This window comes from Chinchilla lanigera, unplaced genomic scaffold (assembly GCF_000276665.1).
Source record: "Chinchilla lanigera isolate Chin_1 unplaced genomic scaffold, ChiLan1.0 scaffold00044, whole genome shotgun sequence".
In the NCBI taxonomy this organism is placed as follows: Eukaryota; Metazoa; Chordata; class Mammalia; order Rodentia; family Chinchillidae; genus Chinchilla; species Chinchilla lanigera.
Window position 1 is genome coordinate 1122921 of NW_004955445.1, and position 12697 is coordinate 1135617.

Consider the following 12697-nt stretch of genomic DNA (forward strand, 5'->3'; position numbering starts at 1 on the left):
GTGTAGGCATCACCAACAGAATCATTGAGTACTGTAGATCTAACCTTGTTCCTCCCTTCACCCTATGGTTTTTACCGCACTATGTGGTATGGTATGGTAATTTTATATACATGCTGCATTACAGTAGAATTGACTATGCTACTGAATCATCTATTATTCAGAGATTACTTATACTGAAAGCTATTTTCATCCCATGAGAATTCACCTTCAAGAATGAAATGCCTAGAAAGAATTTATCATCTTTCCAAGAAACCTTCCTTCAGTGCCCTAGGAATTAGGTTGGAAGAGAGAAAGGTTCTTGACAGGTCTGGAGGTGTAACTACAGCCAGACATAGAGAAAGGCAAAGTCCTTAGTATTTCACCTCAGCTACCAACTTCACAAACAAGCCTCTCTCTACACTCGAAGTCAGCTCCTTACTAAGAACATATGAGAGCTGGTACCCTGTGGCCCAAAGGATTTTCAGCTACCATGAGGGACAGCCAGGTGCTGACAATGCTCCACCCTTGCAACAAGTTCTTGGCATCAAGAGAGAAACGGGATACTTGGTGCTGAGACAGTATCCAGGGGGATTATGGAGGCGGCAGCTCTCTGGGACTCAACTCTGTTCCACTCTCCAATGCATATGGTCTGACTCATAAGGAAGATGGAGAAAGTCCGACTCTGCATCAAGTCTCTGACTTGCTTAAGGTGGGGATCATCTCAGCAAGCACAGACTAAAAGAAGATTAGCTACACACAAGGCCAAAGAAAGCAATAAGGCATACAAACCTACACAAACACAAACAAATGACCACACACATATATTCCCTGCCTCTCACATAAACCCAGCCAATCATAACTCCATGTAAGCAAGGCACAGCTCGAGTTGCTCTTTATTGCTGGGGGCAGAAAAAGAAAAGGTGGACAAAAACATGTGTCTACAAAAGTGACACTTGAAAGAGATCAGCTTTCAAATATAAAACCTAGGGGAAAAAAGGAATTCAATAGTGGACTATATGTGAGTCAAACACTATCAGTCCTCAAAGATTTCTAGATATAAGCTCAAGGTCATTAGCTTCAACAAGATTCTGCCTCAAGAACACGGAAGAGTCACCAGATCATAAGGCCAAGAATATATAATGGCCCTAAACACATACATACTTTTCAGTGTGGTACAACTGAGAGTATTTATGAGTTCCAATCCAACTCTAGTGTCTCTTCCTCCTACTCCCTTATGAGGATGGGTTGGGGGAGCCCAGGTTTAAGTAACTCATTATCCATTACATCAACCTCTTCTAAGCACTCTACAAAATTAAGGCAAATTTAACTGTAAACACTAACTTGTCTGGAGAAATTTCCCCAGTACATCTCTTACATAGCAATCTAAGCAGCATCCCAATTTATACATGAATCACATTAAAGAGTCTAACTTTTTAGAAGACAAGTAATATTTGCAAAAAGCAGGATAAAACAAACACCTCCTCTTTCTCCTTAACACTCAATCCTAGGTCTTTATGTACCAGGGCTTCTTAGACCCAAGTTTTTACTTATAAAAACCTAGAAAGAGTAAAATACTGAAAATATATGCAACAGAACAACATTATTGATAAAACAGCAAACTTTCTCTCCACTCTGGGCAATTTACTATAAGAATTTTATTGAAAATAAATCCCATTCGATTTGAGTAATTATAGGAGATAAACCATGTTAGTGTCCTCCTTTTCCCGTTTTAATGAATTAGGATACACAAAAGCCTCAATAAAAATGACATAAAGGCTTATGAACATCATTCAGATTTTTACTAGTCACTTTCATTTCATAAAACTGCCATTTCCATTAAAGCATTATGTAAAAAATGGGATTTTACTATGCAAACACACACATTTATCACCAATGAATTTAAACACTGCTTATAAAGTACAAAGTCAATTTTACAAATGAAATCTCCTTCAAAAGTTAAAATTTTTCTTTCAAGAGTAAAAAAAAATGATTTGTGCCTCTAGAAGCACACTTACTTTTAACCATTTTTCTAATTTTTTATTCCTTATTCAGATGTCTAGACAAAATTAGAAACTAAGCATCTCAAATATGAAATAGGAGGTAAAATATGAAGCAACATGAATTTGGGAGTAATTAAAAATACTCTTTAAAATTTTTATTCTTCTGTTTAACAATCTGAATAGTTGCAAGCAAGGAGGAGGCTGACGACTGCAGCAGCGGAGCAACGCCTAAATCAAGGGAACTTGTTTCTTCAAGCTCTTTGGGCGCTTGAAGAAGTCTCTGACAATGAAGTTGACAAAAAGTTAAAGAGGAAAAAGCAAGTTGCTCCAGAAAAACCTACAAAGAAGCAAAAGACTGGTGAAACTTCAAGAGCTCTGTCATCTTCTAAGCAGAGCACCAGCAGCAGAGATGATAACATGTTTCAGATTGGGAAAATGAGATATGCCAGTGTTCAGCACTTTAAAGGGAAAGTTTAATTGATATTAGAGAATACTGGATGGATCCAGGAGGTGAAATGAAACCAGGAAGAAAAATATTTCTTTAAATCCAGAGCAGTGGAGCCAGCTGAAGGAGCAGATTTCTGACATTGATGATGCAGTAAGAAAACTGTAGAACCTGAGCCATAAAAACCTGTATTGTTCTAGTTGTTTTACTTTGTCTTTTTACATTGGGTTTTGTTTTCTAAACGTTGTTTTTCAAGCCGTTGTATATTTGGATTGCAGAACAATTTGTAAGATGAATACTTTTTTTAATGTGCATTATTAAAAATGTTCTGAGTGAAACTAATTGTCAGCTTTATTAAGGAGGATTGCTTTGTGCCCACCACTCACTGTAAAATAAAATCAAGTAATTTCACTTGTTTAAAAAAAAAAACCAATTTGAATAGTGCTCTTTATGACTTATACACACATTCACCTGTGAAAATTTACCTGCATTTGATGTAGACACTCATGAGATGGTATTAACTAACTGAACATGAACTTCCTGATGTGCTCTAAAAGATAAAGCAAGGCACAGCATAAACTAGTTCTTCCACCTTACCTCAGGCCCTACTGCTTGGCTTTTTGTCCTTTTAAAGTATATTTCTTAAGAAAGTAGGAAGCCCTAGAGCTGACCTGTTTTAAAAAGCAATTTGAGTAATAATACACAGTATTACAGTAATGATATACAGAAATGTGCATACTATTAAAAGCAAAAGGAGAAAAGATTATGTCTCAGTTACAAAAATGGAACCTTAAAAGTTATAAAGTGGTGACTTAAAGACCAAAGAAGATGGCCACAATCCAGCAAACTTCTCAACCCTAAGAGGACAGGTTCTGGGTGTTGAGTATTATTTTAAAAATGACTAGATAAATGTATCAATCAGGAAATCTAACAGGATTCTGTGGAAAAAGTATTCCGTTAACTCCTTAGTATTTTCCTGGTATGTGCATGGTTTAAGCACTTCTTGTCTGTAATCATTCAGAGACACATGACTAACACAAAACTCATCCTTTTAGGAACTGTAAGTATCATCTTTATGAAAGAATAACTTAAAGAGTTTGTGCCTACCAACTATAAAAGGAAAGAGTGAAAGCTCCCAGTAAACTCAAAACTCAGCCTGGCCCTTTCCTACCTGTATGACTCAAGCACATCATATTGACTTATAGCCAAGCTTTGACTTGGCTAACTCCATCTTGCCTTTCTGAATTGTTCTTTCCTTGATTTATTCTCACCTGCAGTCACCCTGGACTCCACAAACATCTTGTGACTAGAGCAGAAACTACACCTAGACAGTAGCAATTTTCTTACCACCAACGAAGCCCTGCTTGACTATCCTAAGATAACAAGGTAGACCATAGTCTGACTAAGATACCATTTACGCAAGCTTCCAATCTTTGGTCCAATTCCTCCCCTATATAACCCAACTAGCCCAGGGATACAGCTCAGCAGTGCAGCACATGTCTGGCAAGCAGGAGGTCCTGAGTTTGATTCCTGATACCAAAAAAAGAAAAAAAGAAAAGAAAACCAGCAACCTGACTGCTTGCTGTTGGTACCTGGGAGAAACAGATTTTAAGTCACTACACTGCTGTTTTTCTTCCCACTTTGATAATAAATTCCTTTCCTGCCTTGACAACTACTCCTCTTTTCAAGTGGCCTGTGGGGTGGCTGAACCTGATCCACTGGAACCCCCAGAGTTGGGATTCTGTTAGGATTCCAGAAACCGTACCAACTATTTATTAAATTACAGGATTCAGTGTTTTAATGAGTAAATATATAATTTTATTTTTAACTCACAGATTCATTTCTAATGTATTTATAATACTAAACTATAAAACTCCTAAAATATAATCTATAAAACTTTAGATACAACAACAAAATCATAATTTACAAAAGAAATAAATGATGAACTGGACTTCATTAAAAAAATTTTTTAAAACATCTGCTGCAACAGTGTCCAGGGGATTACAGAGGCAAGGTCAAGAGGATGAAAGGACAAGCAAGCCACAGACTAGGGGGAAATACTTGCAGAAGACATATGTGAAAAAGATCCATCAACCAAAATACATAAAGTTCTTAAAACTCAACGATAAGAAAATGAACAACATGATTTAAAAGTGGCTACAGGATCTGCACAGATTTCTCATCGAAGATGTATAGAAGGCAAATAAGCACATGAAAAGATGTTTTTATCACATGTCACTAGAAAGTTGCAAGTTTAAAAAAATGAAATACAACTATGCACTTATTAGAATAGCCAAAATCTAAAGCTCTGACAACAATAAAGGCTGGAAAAGTTGTGGAGCAACAGGAATTTTCATTTACTGCTAACAGGAACGTAAAATGGTACAGCCACTTTAAAAGATGGCCTGGCAGTTTCCTATAAAATTCAACATATTCTCACCATACAAGCCAGTAATCACTTTCCTTGGTACTTACCCAAATGAGTTGAAAACTTATGTCCACACAAAAACCTGCACACAGATGTGTATAGCAGCTTTATTCATAACTGCCAAACCTTGGAAGCAAACAAAATGTCCTTCAGTAGGTAGATAAAACCAACTGATACATCCAAACAATGAATTAGCATTTAGAACAAAAAGGAAATAAGCTATCAAGCCATGAAAAGACACAGAGGAATTTTAAATGCATATTCCTATATGAAAGAAATCATCTGAAAAAGCGACACACTGTATGACTTCACTATATGACAGCTGGAAAAAGCAAAGCTATGGGCACTGTAAAAAGATCAGAGGTTGATGGGGGATAGCAAAAGGAGGACACAGAGTTTTCTGGATAATGAAAATATTCTGGTACTGTAATGGTGGATACGTCATCATGCAGTGGTCCAAACCCATATGACATCAAGATAGAATCCTAATGTAGACTACCCATGTTCTATGAAAATTATTTGTGGGTTAGGGATATAGCTCAGTGGCATAAGCACCTGCTTAGCCAACACAAGGTCCTGAGTTCAGTTCCTGGAATGAACGAAAGGAAGAAAGGAAGAAAGGGGGTGTTTAGGGCTTATATTTACTTTTGGTAGCACCCCTGCCATTCTGAGATTTTGAAAAACTATGTGTGAACTGACGTGAAAGAAGGAATAAAGATGCTCTGTTTTGCAAAGAGATTGCTTTTCTTTCTTTTCTGGAGTTCATGGAATTCTGGTGTTAAAGATACCCTCCTTTATAATTTATCTCCTGATGTAAGTCCAGTACTTTGAAACTCACACTGTATGTGCCACCAAAAAAGTTATATGCCAGTTTGATACATAATCTATCAGGTCTCAGCTTTCCAGACCTAAAATTAAAGTTATTAGCTTCATAACAGCTTTTTTCATTCTGCATAAAAAGAGCTACATTATTTTATACTCATAAATATACAGTATCTCTCCTTTTCACAATCCCTCCAAAAAACAAGGTATCGTATTTGACTTCAATTCTAAAAAGATTACCTTCTGGGAAAGTAATAATCTGTCTCCAGAAGCCTGTGATTTTTGATGGATTTTGCTTGGACAATAAAATTGTGCTTGAGGTTGCAATACAATAAGACCCTGTTACATGGGAAAAGTATATTAAAATAGGGAAATGTGGACCCTCTAAAGTAAAACTTGCTGTTTTCATTAAATGTATTCTATTGCTTTCTGCTTTCCCTACCCATCTGCAAGGCACCAATTCCCACATTACTTCCTTTGTTTATGTAAGACTTCCTCTTCTAGAATGGAAACTATGAACACATTTTTGTTTTTCTTGTTTACAAATTATCATCAACACCTAGAACACTTCTAGGCATAGAACAGATTCTCAATATATCTGCTAAAGAAGGGAATGGCCATGCCATGCTTCTATCTACTGTACTTGAGGCTTTATTCTTCCTATAGGCATCCAGACTGGGTGAAGGATACTGAGACAACTCCATTCACTTTTAAGCATTATCCTTCCTCTCACCTTCTGCACACAACACACTTTGTGTTTCTTCCCTGTCTGCAAGTGAGGGGGGCTATGTCTACCTACTCATCCTTATACCCAGTCTACACAGGGCAACATGCAGAGAGTGTGTAACACATGGGCTGCACTAACAGCAAGACTTCAGAGTAATTCTTCTCTGATGCTGCTGCATGTCCTGTAAACAGATGCCTCCTTTAAAACTCAAATTTGAAGTCATTTTAAGTTTGTCCTGTCCATATACAGGTTGAAGGCATTAAAATGTTCACTTGTGCTAGGCATGGTGATGCAGGCCTGTAATCCCAGCACTCAGGAGGCTGAGGCAGAAGGGTCATTGTGAGTTCAAGACCAGCCTGGGTTACAAAATGAGCTCAAGGTCAGCCTGAACTGCATAACAAGACCCTGTCTCAAAAAGAAAAAAAGAAAAAAAAAAATGTTCACTTGTGTTGATGATGTTTTCATCATAATTATTTAATGATTTTTAAAACTGCCCCTTTCCTAAAAACTGAAAGATAGCACAGTACTAGATACTCAAAGAGGATGAGCTCTTAAATAACCATAAATCAAGAGTATGGAATTGGAGAAGTTGAGTTTTTTTTAAAAATCTATTTTCTTGATTGAAATTGTTAGCTCACACATTAAATCAATGCCTTGGAAACAAAAATGAAGCTTTGCAACCAATGTGTTTTTAATGAAGCACATTGTATTCCAATATTTCAGCAGAAAGCCTTATTGTGCAGCTCTTATTTTGAAATAAACACATATACATAACCCTACATACACAAAATTTTCCTAAAGAAATCTTAGCATGCAAAGTGTTCTAAATTAATAAAGTAACTTTCCCATATCCCCACGAGCTACCTGGCTGCTGAGAAGCATCACACCCATTATTATAGCAAAGGGAATCAACACCACAACTCTTATTGATGACACCACCAAACCAGCTAGAGCAGCCTGACTGAACAGAATACACCAACCCTGCAGGCTGCTTCCTCAATTCACTGTTTCCCAGCTCCTTCAGAGCAGAAATTAAACCACCTCCGCAGGTGGGAAAACCAGACTGCAAAGCAATACTGTAGTGTTAAGAGTTCAACAGATTACTTAGAGAAGACTAAAATCAAATTTGGAAAAGCTACCTGAAAAAGACATGATATTAGACCAGCAGAGTAGCTTGGGACACAAATATATTTACAGTTTATGTAACAGATAAGTAACTTACTAGCATTCAGAATATATAAGGAACTTATTTATAATAAACATGCCAAATCTTTCTGAAGGAATATACCACAATAGTGTAAAAGAATGAACCCAATCTGTATTTCAACAATTAATGGGTCTCAAAGACATGTTAATACATAGTGACACTTCATTAAGTCATTTAGAAAAACGGAAATAGTTCACATTAAACTCTTCTAGGGAGTAAGAAAAAGCAAGGAGTATGAATAGGTAGACATGAAGCACAACACATTATTAACATTTACTCTGTATTGGGGTTATCACATTATCTGCACATTTCTACATTAAATTTCTTCCAAATAAGAAAAGTACCTTTCATTTATGTGAGATTGATGATTTTCTTCTGAAAAAAAAAAACAAAAAAACAAAAAAACAAAAAAACAAAAAAACAAAATTCTCCTTGCCCAGAATGCCCCGTATGTACAAAAATATTGGCATCCTGACTTGAGGACAGTTGCAAAACAATAAACTTACAGGGTCATTTCCATGTTATCTATAAAAGTCAAGGTTATCACTTAAAACAAGTTTAGCAAAGCAGGGATCTCAATTTAAGACAGACCCACACCTACAACTTTGACAAAAGCTATTTTATGAACTTGAAAATTAAAAATCTTCATTCATCTAAAGATAAATACTGCTTTCCTTTATACTAGATATTTCTAAATAGAAAAATGGCTATAAGCATCATATAAGAGCAGAAGCTTCATACATTCTACCTATATCTAGCACTACGACACACTATAGTCCATAGCTGATTATTCACAGATGAATTCTATGCATCCATTCCAAAAGGATCTGAAATTATTCAATAAACTGAAGTTTTTTTAAATGTATAATCTTTAGGGGCTGGGGATACAGCTCAGTGGCAAATGTGCCTGCCTGGCAAGCGCAACATCCTGAGTTTGATTCCCAGTATCAATCAATCAATAAATGTACAATCAGGGGCTGGGGATTTAGCTCAGCGGCACAGCGCCTGCCTGGCAAGCACGAGGTTGTGAGTCCATTTCCTGGTACCGGAAAAAAAAACAAAAAAAGAAGTACAATCTTTATTCCATCGACTAACAAACATCTTAGTAATTTTACTCTAAATAAAAAGCTTTTGTCAAAATTGCAGGTGTGGATCTATCTCAAATTAATGGTTCAAAATCTATGAAAATAAATAAAAAGATAAACTATTCTCAGGATTGTAGCTGCTGTTTTACCTCTACTGAGTTACAAATTAACAGTTCAAGTGCATACTGTCAGCCTCAAAACCTCCCCCAAAGTGTGACAACCCACAAAAAGTCTCACATAAAAATGAGCACTGCCCAACCCACAACAGATACACAGACAAGTAGAGAACACATTTAGCAATCTGTACCTCTCCAGTCTAACTGGAATTTTCAATTGTGAACAATGAGAAATGGCAGAATGTGGTTTATCCATGAGTACGTAATCTGGTCTGGTTTCCTTTTCAACAGAGAACCTAAATGGCTAGAAAAGAGATTATCAACTGGGTCAGCAGCTTCTTAAGCAAGCTCAACAAGAGGCCCAGGGGACTAAAGGGATGAGACTTGGATGAAAAATACCTTCTACTTTCCCCTTTCTCTAACTTTGGAAGTTATGCTCATCTTTTAAAGTTTTGCTCAAATGCCTTCTCTCTTGGAAAAATCTTACCTACCCTTCAGTGAGAAGAAATAATTCCTCCTTATACTATAGTCTAACAAGAAAACGATGATTTCCAAATTTATATCTATAGTCTGGCCCAGCCTGGTCCTAAGCTCTACACTCAACTGCCCATTTTACATCTCTCCCCAGGTGTGTCATCATCATGTCCAGAGTCTGTGTGAGACACACTCCTCCCCAAGCCACTGCTTCTCATTTCAGTACAAGGTATCACCACTCAACCAACTGCTTGGGCCAAAAGTAGTTAGTTACCTTAGCTTCCTCTCTTCCTCCACTTAAGCCATCAGCAGGTTCTGCGAGCTCTGCCTTCAAACCAGACTTAGAATTGGAGCACCTACCTCTCACCACTGCCACTGCCACTGCCACTACCTGGGTCCACATCGAAGTCTCTCATATCCTTAGCCTAGATCATCTGACGAGCCATATGGCTTCCATACATACCACCAACCACAGATCTCCCATATGCAGCCAACTCTCCCCACAACAGCCATATTGTTTTAAAAATGGGCTCCTGCACAGAATCACCCAGAGCTTACCTTGTCACAACACAATTCAAAGTCCCTTTCATGTCCTGCCTACCAGCAGGACTCCTGCCCTCTTCGGACTTCTGCCCTCTTCTTGGAGCTAAGCTCCCAGTGTGCACTTCCATGACTCCCGTGCAGGCACAGTGACCTTGCTGCTTTTCTTTTTCCCTAGGTTTTTTTTGGTTGTTGTTGTTGTTGTCTTCTTTTTTTAAAGCAGGGTCCAGAGTCTCACTATGAAATCACTGTGAATCTCAGGCTGGCCCCCTGCCTCAGTGTCCTGAGTGCACCACCACATCCAGCTTCTTGAACACACCAAGCTCATCACCACCTAGGGCACTTAATTACCCTTCTGGAATGCTCTTCCCCCAAAGGGCTGCAGGGTTTGCAATGCACTTTATACAGGTCCCACACTAAATTCAAGTATCACCTTGAGGGGGTAGCTTCGCCATCACCCTGTTTAAAACAGATCCCAGTGGCTGAGAGTATAGCTCAGTGGTAGGGTGTCTGCCCAACATGTTCAAGGAACTGGGTTCAATCCCTAGCACTACAAAAAAATAAAGCAGAACCCACTCCCAAATCTACCCCCTTTTTGGTGTACCACCTATCTTTACCTGATACCATATTATATAAATTTTCCACTTTTCTTCAGAGTCTATGTTCCTAACTAGAAGATGGGCTCAATAAAGATTTTCTGTTTTCTCACCTGAACCTCTCAAGTATTCATAACAAATGCAAGCTTGCAGCCACCCACCTGTAATCCCAGCACTCTAGCAGGCTGATGGAAGAGAATCACACTTTTGAGCCTAACCCGGGCAATTTAAGACACTTGGTGAGACCCTGTCTCAAAATAAAAAACGGAAGAATGGCTAGGGATGTAGCTCAATGCACAGATCCTGGGCCCAGTACTGGAAAAGGTGGGTGGGGGTAGGGGTGCTCCAGGTTCTGTGCAAGGCTCCCAGACCAGAGGGAAAGCAGGGCACTGCTGCAGCTACCTAGAACACTGGGAAGACAACAGTAAATCTATTTACACAACCATTCCAGGGCCCATCTAGAACTAATAAAAGCAAACTCGGGGATTGAGACTCTGTGTTGATTCTATCTTTAAAAATCAAATGTGCCTTTCAGCTGGAACCACCACCATATTCCAGTAATTTGCCAAAATGACAAAGACAAAGGAGAAGAAGGGAGGAACATGGTATGTGCTCTTTTAGGCCTTTTAGAAAATACAGGGTTATGCCTTCGGTCACATATATGCCAATCAACAAAAAGGGTGTTATTGTAGACATCAAAGGAATAAGTACTGTTCAAAAAGGAATGCCATGCAACTCTTACCATGCCAAAGCTGGAAGTCTACAATGCTACCCAGCATGCTGCTGGCATTGCTGTGAACAAGCAAGTTATGGGCAAGATACTTGCCAAGAGAATTATGTGCATATTAAGTACTCTAAAAGTTGAGACTGCTTCCTGAAACATGCCGAAGAAAATGATCAGAAAAAAAAGAAAGCCAAACAGAAAGGTAACTAGGTTTTAAATGAAGCACCAGCCTGCCCATCCAGAGAAGCACACTTTGTGAGAACCAAGGGGAATAAGCCTGGGTTGCTGGAGTCCATTCCCTATGAATTTGTGGCAGAAGCTGAGAATGTAGCTGTTTTTCAGTACCTAATTAGCAGCTAAGGTGCCGTAGGCCTGCTTAAAGATAAAAACGGGTCCTGAACTGTAAGGACAGTTTTCTTAAGTGAACAGGTATTTGGTGCCTTCACCTCAGAGCAACAAATTCTTGGTATAGATTCTCATTATACCTAGTCAGTTGTGTCAGACCTTTAATCCTCACATTCGGTGTTTTTACTGCAGAAAAATGGGAAGTTTTATGTACATGTATACCCAAATGGCCAGATATCTATGAAATATTTACACTGGCTTGAAGATCCTCTAAATCACCATGGGAAAAAGATGTATCAAAGTACAGTAAATGGAAGCCAATGTATGGCATTGCCAAAAAAAAAAAAAAAAAAATCAAGTGTGACAGTCTGCTAACATTTAACAGTGTAGGCTTATTCTAAGCATTTTATTTTATTTTATATGTGTTTTTTTATTTTGCCCAGAGTGAAGAATCTGAGGCACAGAGAGATTAAATACCTTATTGAAAGTAACATGACTTTGAGGTGGCACACCTAGAATTCATACCCAAGCTGTTTGACCCCAGACTTAACACTCTTAACAGGGGGGCTATATTAAACACCACCTGAGAGAAAATATATAGTGTCATACAAGCACAGGAAGGTGGGTGCACATCGAATGAGACAGCAGGAGGAAGAGATAAAGAAGGAAAGTGAGTGGTAAGTTCAGCTTGTGAAATGCGGTATTTAAAGAACCTATGGCCCTATGCAGGGGCTTGGCTCAGGCCTGGGTCACACGTAAGTGTATCAGAAGCCAAAGGTACTGACAGAGGTGTCCAGGGAGAAGACAGGAGGAAGGACAGAGGAGAGAGAGATTGGGAGTAAAGAGGGACTATAACCCTGAGCATCATAGACAGGACTGCATGACAGTGGGCAAAACTGGTCACACAGCACAGGAAAAAGTAGAGTGACTAGGAAGGGTCTAGGTAAGAGTGGCAATAAGGATGGTAAATCCTACAGAGCACACACATGACACTACATAAAAACACACACACACAACAAGATGTGATGAGGAAATAATTGGGCTCTTCGGCAATTTCAGGAGTAAATGAATGTTAAGAACACAGAGACACTGAGTGCTCTCTCCAAAGGCTTGTAGAACAAGAAGAAAGTGAAGAGCTAAAGGGGGCAAATATAAGCTAGGAAGCAGTTTTATATTTTCAAAGGCAAAAGAGATTTTACGATGTTTACT

General features: G+C 38.5%; 1 pseudogene; it reads left to right on the top strand.

The window, feature by feature from the left end:
- The first annotated feature begins 81 nt into the window (after positions 1-81).
- On the top strand, positions 82-2755 carry LOC102020854 (annotated as a pseudogene).
- Positions 2756-12697: the final 9942 nt, after the last annotated feature.